Raw genomic sequence first — 11,930 nt, 5'->3', positions numbered from 1 at the left:
AGTTTCTGGGGACAGGCTTCCCACACTCAGATTGGCTGCTTCACTGCTATTATGTGCTTCTGCCATGGATACCCACTCTCTCTAGCAAAGTCACCTTCCTCAAGCCCATCCAGGTCCTTCAGCCATGCCCAGTGCCCTTGCCTACCACAGTGGCATTAAGATACTATGGAGGCTACCAGGTAGACTCAGGATATTCTTGGATCATAGCCACCCAGTGATGGGAAATTGAGTTTAGATATAGCCAGTGCCTTGGATGCGGCTCTTCAGGAGTACATAGCCTTCTAAGAGATGCTCAGAGTACTGTGACTGTTCAGGGTGGAGGTGCTGGGTTATACCAGATGCCCCTGCTGTGGGATGTTCTGTATGTTAAATGTGTTGCTCTGATTGGGTAAAATAAAGTACTGATTGGCCAGTAGCCAGGCAGGAAGGATAGGGTAGGCGGGACAAGGAGGAGGAGAATTATGGGAAGTGGAAGGCTGGGAGAGAGACTGCCAGCTGCTGCCATGACAAGCAACATGTAAAGACACGGTAAGCCACAAGCCACGTGGCAAAGTATAGATTTATAGAAATGGGCTAAATATAAAAGTAAGAGCTAGACAATGGTAGGCCTGAGCTAATGGCCAAGCAGTTTAAATAATATAAATGTCTGTATGTTTATTTTACAAATGGGTTGTTGGACTAACAGGGATTGGTGGGGGCTGGAGAGAAGATCTCCAACTACATGCCCCAAAATCACTAGACACTCACACCTGTCAGTCACATCCCCAAAGGGGAGGCAGCAGGATTGAGGAGTGATCAGAAGCAGGAAGGAGCTGAAGAGCCTCTGGATAGACCCTAGGACCAGAACTTCCAAGTCAGTCCTAAATTCAGAGAAAACCCATCCAGCTCCTGACCCTTGATAGCAGGTAAAACCCAGGGCTACAGCTCTATGCACAACAGTGGATCCTGGAATTACAGATCTTGGTGTGGCTGGAACAGGATGGCCCCACAGACAACACTCAGACTAAGCAGCCAGAATAAGAAAGAGAAGCTGGAGGGCAGTGGAGGAAGGCAGGGGCACACAGCTCCAGCCATGGAACACAGGCACAGGGTGAGAGAGGCTGTGGCATGTGTCTGGTGGAGCAGTAATTTCTGGCCTCTGAGGGTGGGATCTGAGCTGCTGCTAGCAGGCCGGGATATTAAGCCGGGATATTAAAGGGCCACTAGGGCTGTAGTGACAGCCCACCCACACATTGGGGCGCCAGATATTGTGATATATCCATAGTAGTCTGCTTAAGGAGTATTAGGGAATTTGTTAGGATATAAACTGAGAACAACTCACTAAACAGGATAAGGAAAATTCATTACAGAGTTCCAGAAGGCTGATGGCTGCTTCCGTCATCCGAGTCAGTCCACACCATCCAAGCCCATGATGGGGAGAAGAGAGTGAGATGTATGTACGTGCCCCTCAGGTCTTACACTAGCCCCGAGGCCATGCCCTAGGGGCTGGTACCTCAAGGTCATAGGTGGAACAGGTACCCACTACAGAGCTGAGAGCAGAATCAGCAAGAGAAGGGCAGTCCACCATCTGGGATACCTATGAGAGGCTGGGCTGAGGAAGGGGAAGGACATGTCCCTCCAGAGTACTAGGGACATGAGTTGGCAGGGGGGGAGGGGATGGGGGGGGGGGGGGTGGGCAACTTTTACAGCATGTGTGATAGATGCTCCCACTAAAAGACAACAATGTGCCTTCATCTTGGGCACATTACAATAACTGTACTTTTATGTGTTGCCAGAAAATTCTAAAGGCTTAAAGAAAGCTAAGACTCCCAGACAGTGAGCTGAAACAAGGATGGTGAGGGAAGGCACTGAGAAATCCAGGGTCACTGGGACTGAAGAGAACACGGGGCTGGAGCTAGAAGACAGGCCCCAGCTCCCACAGGGGAGGGCGTTGAACCCAGGCTACACTAGGTCAGGGCTCCAAAGGGTCCTCAGGACAGTAATACCCACCCATTCCAAGAGGCAGGGGCAGAGCTGCCCTGCAGTGAGAGGCTCGCACCATATGCCCTCTTCATATAGATGGCTGGGTTGAATCACAAATGGACCCCCACAGATGACTGGGTTGAATCACAAATGGGCCCCCAACAGATGACTGGGTTGAATCACAAATGGGCCCCCACAGATGACTGGGTTGAATCACAAATGCCCCCCCCCCCCCGCAGACGCTTAGAGACAAGGGGTCAGAGGCCTTGCCATGGGAGCTGAGAGAGAGGTCTCAGCAGATTTCAGCCCCCAGGAACTTCAGATACCACAATGAACAGTACAGCAGTCAAAACACCCATGCCCAGAACATTAGGACAAGAATCGGCACACCAGGAAAGGCTAAAGAGAATGAGATGAAATTCTGAGATGTTCTCCAAAGCAGAAGAAACACATGAATCCATAATCTTAAGGAGAGCAATATACACCAAGTCACAGAAAACCATATAAAGAAGTCAAAGTCTTGAAAATGGCTATTCCTGCCCTCAGGACTAACAGACAGCTTTTTAGCAGTGGTGATGTCACTGAGCGTACAGTGACATTTCCTAACTGCTGCCCAGGAGCGTAAACTCTAACTTCTGAGCAGGAAGGCAAAAGCAACGGACTCAGGGGGAAGTGCTTCAGTGTCCCTTTCAAAAGGCAGCCATCGGCTCTCCGCATGCAGAAAACCCGGCTGGCCTCATCTCCGGGAATGCTACAGTGAAGCCAGCACCAGGGTAAGATGGGCTACGTGAGGAACAGCTTCCAGGGTAGCAGGAGTTGCTAGAGATGATTGCTGTCCCCTGTGGGTACAAAAGAATGTATGGGGCAAACTTGAAAAGCACAAAATACTCGAGCACGCAGAAGGCTGAGGCTGGAGGATGACAAGCTTTAGGCAGCCTGAGCTGCACGGCTTCGTTAAGATTAAACAAGGCTATGGCAAACCTGTGGTGACGGCTTCGTTAAGATTAAACAAGGCAATGGCAAACCTGTGGTGACGGCTTCGTTAAGATTAAACGCTATGATGGCAAACCTGTGGTGACGGCTTCGTTAAGATTAAAGGCTATGGCAAACCTGAGCTGCACGGCTTCGTTAAGATTAAACAAGGCTATGGCAAACCTGAGCTGCATGGCTTCGTTAAGATTAAACGCTATGGCAAACCTGTGGTGACGGCTTCGTTAAGATTAAAGGCTATGGCAAACCTGTGGTGGTATTGTGTTCCCGAAACATTGTGCATGCTAATAAACTTATCTAGGGTCAGAGAACAGAACAGCCACATAGAGGATAGGCAGAGGTAGCACACACCTTTAATCCTAGCATTCCGGAGGCAGAGATCTACCTGGATCTCTGTGGGTTCAAGGATACAGCCAAGTCTGGTGACTCACACCTTTAATCCCAAGAAGTGAGCCTTTAATCCCAGGGAGTGATGGCAGAAAGCAGAAAGATATATAAGGTGTGAAGACCAGAAACTAGAAGCATTTGGCTGGTTAAGCTTTCAGGCTTTCGGGAAGCAGTTCAGCTGAGATTCATTCTGGATGAGGACTGAGAGGCTTCCAGTCTGAGGAAACAGAATCAGCTGAGGAACTGGTGAGGTGAGGAAGCTGTGGCTTGTTCTGCTTCTCTGATCTTCCAGTGTTCACCCGAGTACCTGGCCCGAGTTTGTTTTTTATTAATATGATCTGTTAAGATTTGTGCTACACAAACCAAACAAAAAGAAGGAAGTTCACAGCAACCCAGTATCCTGGGAAGCATCACCACAGCTGGGCATGTATGTGCTGACAGATCCATGGATGAAGCAAAGAGACATCAGCAATAACTATGATGCTGTGATGGTTCTCCACCGGCAACTCGACTTGGAATCACCATGGAAACACATACCTAGGTGTGTCTATGAGAATGAATACAGAAAAGTTTAATAGAGGAGGGTTGCCCGCCATGAATAGAGGTCGCACTCACTCTCCTGTGGCCCGGGGTTCTGGACTGAGTAACAAGGAGGACCAGGACTCGTCACCCTGCTTCCTGTCTGTGAGTACAATGTGATTGGCTAGCTGCACCACACTCCTGCCACCCTGCCTTTCCCACCACAGAGAATTGTATCCCTTGGACTGTGAGACATACTAATCCCTTCCTTCCTTAAAGCTGGTTCTGTCATGTGTCCATCACAGCAAGGAGAGAAGTAACCAATACAGGTGGGTTACAGGACAGACAGGCCAGGACAAGCAGTACCTCCAGCAGAGAAATGGGTCAAGTGCACAGTGGGCAGTTCTCAGTCTGGGAGGGACAACTCGGGGCCTATGACTACAGGGAGAGAAGAAGTTCAGGAATAACGAGGGGAGAGATGCCTGGAACAAGGCCTTCCAATCCTTCTACGCTTCTTTGGCAAGTCAGACAGTCAGCTGATGCCTGGTGTGGGCAAGGGGGCTGTGCACCTTAGGGGACAACTGGAGTACATCCTGACACCACGTGACCTGATGAAGCCCACATAGCACCGTTGACCAGTGAGTTCTCACGCCAGACCACAGCAGGCCCGTGTGAGGATGTGTGTGTGTGTGTGTGTGTGTGTGTGTGTGTGTGTGTGTGTCTGCAATAACTAGAGAAAGCATGGTAAATGCATGCACAAAAGACCGTGAGGCAGTGAAAGGGACTGGGTCTGAGAGCAAAGTATCTTTCCTGCCAGATGCAGTTGTATTTCACATTGATATCCTGGTGATCTGAGGAGGCAGGGCAGCTGGTACACTGCACAGCTGCAAAGGACTCTGGACTGGTCCCAGGTCTCGGTTTTTCTCTGGTATTTCCGGGCCAGTACTCAAAGGCAATCTAAAGCCTAGACATCATCATCAGGCACAGACAGACAGAGCTTCAAGAGCAGCCACCTGTTTGTGGTCCAGGAGATAGAGAGGGCTCCTATAGGGAGTGAATGTCTTTCTGCCTTCTATGTGTCTGTCTGATGCTCCAGTCTTGGGAAATCTTAAAGTGAGCTGCACCAACACGGAAGACACAGTCCTCAGAGGCAAGGAGCAGGGACTGAGGGGGCAGGGGATGCCCTTGCTTTCTGTTTTCTCTTTGTTCCCTAGGTGCCTGATACCTTGGAGATGGCCAGTTGCACAGATGCCTCATAGAGCCAAGAATCTTAGACCCCCATCTGCAAAGCCAGTTTTGCAACCCAAAATTACACCATCTGTAAAGACTCGGAAAACCCCCAGTAGCTGCAGGGGAAAGAACATCTGGCAAGCCAGGGTCCTGAGGGTGAATTTTCAAAGACCGTGCATGAGCCACCACAGTTGCCATGCTCTGAGAAGCAACGCAGTGAATAGGAAGTGGAGACTTCACAACAGAACCGTAGAAGACAGAAGAATCGGGCAGCAGAGGGACAGAAGACAGAAGAATCAAGACAAGACAGAAAAACAAGAACTAAACAGAGAAGACAGATCCCTAAAGCTGTTTTTAAAGTAACCAGGAGTTCTAGAGTGAGAACGTGAGCCGCATCTTACAACCACAGTCTGGCAGATGTCATGTTATACCAAAGCTTGGTATCCCCCAAAACATGGTTATGTGAAGAAAGAGACTGGACCTGGGTTTGGAGAGAAGACAGAAGAGAAAAAAAATCAAACAGGACAGAGAAAAGAATCAAGTAGAAAAACAAGGCAAGGAGGAAACAGAAGCGTCAAAGAAAGAAATGTGACAGAAACCATCAAAGCCCAAGGCAGCAGAGTTGATGGGAGACAAACCCGTGGGCAGGGCCACCTGGAACCCAGACGGAGCCTCCTGTAGCCACCTGAGCTTGGATGAAGGGGTCAAGGCAACAGAACGCAGCTCGGATGCTCCTATCTTCCTTCTCACACAAAAATCAGCCACCCACATGCTCACAGTCATCTGTAACTTTAGTTCTAGGGGATCCAACACTCTCTTCTGAACTTTGCAAGACCTGCACACATATACAGATATACACGCAAACAAAACACCCACATGCATAAACTAAAAGAAAAGGTTTGTTTTTTTTTTAATTTAAAAAGAAAGTTATCAGATTGGCTGTATAGGGGGCGTGGCTAACACCTGAAATTCTAGCACTAGGGCAACTGAGCTGGGAGGAGTGCCATGAGCCTGGGCTACCTGTTCTGTTCCCAGGTCAGCCTGGACTAAAGAATTAGATGCTGTCTCAAAACCATAACCTTCGGAATGGACATTAGAGTGTGCGAAACTAAAAACTCCTAAAACATGGTAAGAAAAAACCAGAATGACCTTGAATTGAGCAATAAGTCCTTAGGTCAACACACCACACACACACACACACACACACACACACACACACACACACACACACACACACACATCCAGGCCAAGGGAAAAAAAGCTAAAGCTCTTCACAGAGCATTCTGCTCTATAAAAGATACTACTTTTAGAATGAAGAGGGTGGCCCCGGGCTGGGAAACAGTGGAGGAAGAGTAAGTTAACCAGCAATGGGCACCATGTGTGTAGTAAGATGGCTGAAAACCACTAAAACGCAAGGCAGAGCATGACCCCAGCAAACGCTGATAAGGAAAGGCAGGTGAAATGGCCACAGAGGAAGACAAATAAGACACAGCCTTGACCTTCTCGTCCAAACATTGCAGTCCAAGGCATTTACTGGAAGGAGTTGGAAACTTACAAGGGCTTCATTCATAACTTCCCCAACTTAGAAGCAACCGAGATACCTCTCAGTAGAAGAGTGGATGAACTGTGTTGTGTTCAAACAATGGGCCATTGTTTGCTAAAACATACAACAAGCTAAGCCATGGCAGGAACTTTACATGCAGATCCCTAAATGAAAAAAACGCCAGCCTAGAGTTGGGGAGATGGTGCAGTGGGTAAGAGCAGGGGGGAGTTGAGCTTAAATCCAGCACCCTAATAGCAGCATAATAATAATAATAGTAATTAATAATAATAATAATAACAATAATAATAATAATATGGAGAACAGTAGAGGGAGATGCTCAGTGTCCTCCTCTGGCTTCTATGTGTACATACAGGGGTATGTGCACCCACATGCACGTGTGCACATACACCACATAGACCTGTCTAAAAAGGCTGCCAACTGTACAAATCCAGAGACTAGAAGGCTGAGGCCAGAGGACCATTTGCTCCAGGCCAGCCTGGGCAGCTTTCTGAGATTCTGACTCAAGGCTGAAAGGGCAAGCAGGGTATGGCTCAGTGGTAAGGTGTTCACCTACGAGGCCCTGGTTTCAACCACAGTGTTGAAGAATTAAAAACAAACAAACAAACAAACAAACAACAGGCCGGGTTGTCAGGAGAGGGCTTGACAGGAAACAGGATGGGCAGTTTGGGACACTGTTCTGCATCCTGCTCATTGCTACAGTTACCCAAGCCCAACTCACAGAGCGTGGAGTAGATGAGTACACACTTGACAAAGCTCATTGAAGACTTCAAATGTGCACTTCCCTGTGCATATATAAATGGCGCCTTGCTAAACTTGAATGAAATGGTGAAATCCAAGAACCTATGGCCACGTTTATTGCCATGTGCCGAGAAAGCTGTTGAGTATAGTTTTGTGTAATTTGAGCTATGTGCTCAGCTATATATTTTTTTTTAATTAAAATATCCCATGTGGAGAAAGGAAGAGAGGAAAAAGTAACAGATCAGATGCACACATAACAACCAGATGGGTGGTTTTCAAAGTGTGCTTAGTGGAAATTTTTAAGATATGGATTAAGATATAGAGCAATATTGAAATGAGCTGTGCTTTGATCACTGGGTCCTAGTTATGCAAGGTATCAGTGGGAGGGAAGCTTGGGCATGGGCCACCACACTCCCCACACTCTCTTTGCCTCTTTTTCTATGCCTGGAATGGTCACAAAAATTTCAAAGAAGCATTTGAACAGGAGCCACACATCAACTAAATTATAGCAATTCTTTACAGGCTTGAGTAGAGTTATGGGGACACAGGTAAAGCCTGGGGCTTCTCAAAGGCCAGTGGCAGAAGGTGCCATTGGGTAGATGTTGTTAACTCAATCATTAACAGCAGAGAGACTGACTCAAGAAAGGAGGGAAGAAGAGAGATTGAGAGAGAGAGGGAGAGAGAGAGAGAGAGAGAGAGAGAGAGAGAGAGAGAGAGAGAGAGAGTGCTCGAGCCTGGAGCCTCAGCTAGTGCACCCAGATGAAGTCCACACATAGGTAGCACCTTACCCTTCTACAAGAACAAGATAATAACGTCTCACTTGCAGAGTGATCAAATACAGGACTGAAACAGCAGTTAGAGGCCCTGGGTGAGGCCAGGGACCAGAGCAAAGTTCTGAGGTCCTTGTGCTATTGGTGTGGTGTAGGCTCCCCCTGGACACATCTTAGATCTTCTGGCCAATAGGATGCATAAGAATAGCCAAGAGGGAACGGAAGGAGCCCGTGTGTTCTCCACACCAGTACAAGATGAGAGTGCATCCAAAGTAAATGTATACAAGATGTAATTGTTGCAGAAAATGAAAAAGGGGGGACTTCTCAAAGCTACCATAGAAGGTGGAAAGACCTAGGGAGCTATGGTGGAGGAGACAACCAAAAGATGTAAGTCCAACAAATGTAGGAGATTTTCAAAGCCAGTGCGACTGAATTCTAAGTGCAGCTGTATTCTGTCCCCTGAAAAATACCCTGGAAATAACAACAAAGGACAGAGGGGCTTCAAGTTAGTCTCAGACAGGGTGGGCTTGAAGTCAAAAGCAACAACCTTGCCAGGGAGACCCCAAACCTCTGCACTCCAGGAAGACATAGTTGTCCTCATCTTGTGTTCTTCAAAACACATAAAGCAGCATTGGACAGGACTGCAGGGAATTTTCCACTATGACAGTGGGAATTTTCCATATGTCTTTTGCAGTTACTGAATGGCTGAGCAGATACAAAATACCAAAGGGTTATGAGAAAAACAGCAGGAAAGAGTCTCCTGGCTGACTAGTCACTTCCGCCACCAGAGGAGCAGAGGCTGTGTCCTTAGAAGCTGGGTGCCCTTCAGTTCCATCCCACAGCTTGTACCTGGAGTGTCAGACCCCTACCCCCCCCCCCACCCCAGGCTGAGAGCTCTGTCCCCTAAGATGCCCGGATGTAGAAAGTCTGCTTGGATTTCTGAGCACTCGGCTCCCATGCCCCATCTCACGCTCCCAGACCCTTAGGTGCAGCGCTTAGGGGACTCCATGGTTGGCCATTTGGAAGCTTCCTGATCTCTGTCCTTTGGGAGTTTCATGGAGATCTCATTATGTGGGCACGGTTAATAAATCACTGACCGAGGTAGAGGGAAGATCACCAGGACACAGGAAGAAGAGCCTTCCATAAGCCAGGGAGGTCTTGGGAGAAACCAGCCCTGCCCGCACCTTGATCCTGGACTGCAGCCTGCAGAACTCTGAGAACACACCCATCTCAATTAATTGGTTGGCCACTCGGGACCAATTTAACCTTCACCTTGAGTCCTTTTTCCTGTCCTGGATGTTTCAGTAGACTAGCAGTCTCCATTCCCTAGTCCTGCTTTGGGTTCTTCTGTGGCCAGCCCCTTCCTCAGGCTGTGCAAGGGTTCCCAGCTAGCAGCATCTCATTAGCTTACCAAAGACACTCATCAGCCCTGAGAAAGTCAGAGGAGCCGTGTGTGTGTGTGTGTGTGTGTGTGTGTGTGTGTGTGTGTGTGTGTGTGTGTGTGAAAAAGCAAAGACAGGAAGCATATTTTATAAGATCACCGAAGTATAGATTTGAGCCATGACACTGACCATCTTGACTTAATGAAAATGTTCTGCTCTCTGGGCTGAGAAAATGTGTGTGGAATATTTATGAGAAGGCTCACATCTTATGCAACAGAGCATTTGTCACACAGGCTACATTTTACCAGCATGATAGTTAAATTAGGAACCACAAGTAGGGGTGTACGCCTCTGATCCTAGCATTTGAGAAGGGGAGACGGGGCGATCGAGAATTCCAGACTTATCCTGAGCTACCTAAGAAGAAAGACCCTGTCAGAAAAAAAAAATCATAAATTCCTAGATTTGTTTTTCAAAATCCTACAGTTTAGAACTCTTAAAATGTGTATAAACCAACTTGTCTTCCCAAGGAAGGATTCCTGATAAAATTAGAAAAATAATTACAACTGAATGGTAAAAATAATGCGTATGGGAACCTGTAGGATGGAACTCAAGTGACATGTTGAGAGAAGCTGATGGTCTAAAAATGCTTATATTAGACGCTAAGAAAGGCTAACAATTAACGTGGGAGGAATCCAGTTTGAGCTGGTGGTTGGTATTCACTCCTGCACTCAGGCAAAGAAGGAAGTGACAGGCAGAAGCAGGAATTAGCCAAGGGGCCCACAGGGGCATGCAGTGGCTTCCTAAGCACGGTGACTGAGAGAAAACGTAGTTCCCATGATAGGGATGACAAGGGGGGGCCCGACATGTCAGCAGTTCTGAGAGTAAGGAGGGGCTATTATGAGCACTGTAAGGCAATGTCAGAAGTAGATTCCCAAAGATATCAAATGAATTAAAAGTGATTAAAAAAAAAAACCCAAAGCCTGTGCAGAGCTATGATTAATTGCTGAGAAGGATTTCATTAAGGGGGGAATGGGGGAGTGTGGGGTTAGAAATAGCCTTGGGTGAAGAGGGTTAGAAACAGCCTTGGGTGAAGGGCCCAGTGTGGGGACTCTAGGCTGGGAGGTGGGGAAGTGCGGCCGCTGGAGTGCTGGGATGTGTGAGGCTTTGAGAGGGAGACGGAGTTCTCCTACCTGACCCTGTGTTGAGCCGCCTTGACACAGACACACTTCATATTTGCCAGTCTGTGAAAAGCCCAGGCCCAAGATCAGCACCAGTCAACACTTGGTTTTAGCTCTTGCTTCGGTGTCAGTTTGGAAATGGAAATTACAAGCTGTCTCAGCTCCGCGGCCTCTGCACAGGAGACCTGCTGTGGGGCGGTAAGATAGCAGCCCACTTCTACAACGTGGGACAATGGTAGTGGTCCTGCCCCTCAGGATGCTGGAAGCTGTGACAATGATCTGCCCTCACCACCCCTCCATTGGGTGCAGCACAAAGGGACAAACATGGGAAGACTCAGTCCTCGTTGACTCCTTCTTTTTTTGGCTTTTCGAGACAGGGTTTCCTCTATGTAGCTTTGTGCCTTTCCTGGAACTCACTTGGTAGCCCAGGCTGCCCTCGAAATCACAGAGATCCGCCTGGCTCTGCCTCCAGAGTGCTGGGATTAAAGACGTGCGCCACCACCGCCCGGTTTGAGAGTCTCCATGGGAACCACTACTAGGACATACCTGTGTGTCCTGTGCTCCAGGACCCCTCAGTCACTATGCTGTTGAGCGCCTCCTCTGAGCACATGTGTGCATGCATGCTTCAAGTCCATGTCCTGAGCAGAGCCAGCCTTATATAAGTAAGGATGAGTTTGGTGACACCAGGGGTGAATCAGGGGTGGGGCTAATGTTAGAATTCCTAACCACTCCCCACAGCTACATGACCGCACATGCTCTGTCCAGTAGCCAGGCAAGATGCTTAGTCATTCCAGGGCCTTACATCCTATGTAATCTGTGTGCTGCGTGATCACGTAATCTATGCGCATGCGTGGTGTGCCCATATGTGCATGTGCGGGGGTGGGGGGTGGGGTGGGAGGCGGTGGGGGTGATGGTGGTGTTGGCTATAAAAGCAGGTTCCACCTATTTCTTCCCCCTCTTCCTGCACAGTCATTTCATAGACCTATGCACACCTTTTTCTATTCCCTTCCCTTAATAAACTCCTATAGCCGGTTTGTTGTGCCTCATGGCTTCTCTCATATGATAAACAGCACCACTTAATAAATAACAGCCAGGCCATCATGCCAAGCTATCCAGAGGGAGGTCTTAGCAAAGTCTGGGGGCGGGGTGCTTGTTGCAGATACAGGGAGACTGAGAAAAGCCTGGTTTATAAAGGAAGGTTGATTCACTC

This window comes from Onychomys torridus, chromosome 16 (genome assembly GCF_903995425.1).
Source record: "Onychomys torridus chromosome 16, mOncTor1.1, whole genome shotgun sequence".
NCBI classification, from domain to species: Eukaryota; Metazoa; Chordata; class Mammalia; order Rodentia; family Cricetidae; genus Onychomys; species Onychomys torridus.
This window is presented reverse-complemented; position numbering follows the sequence as displayed.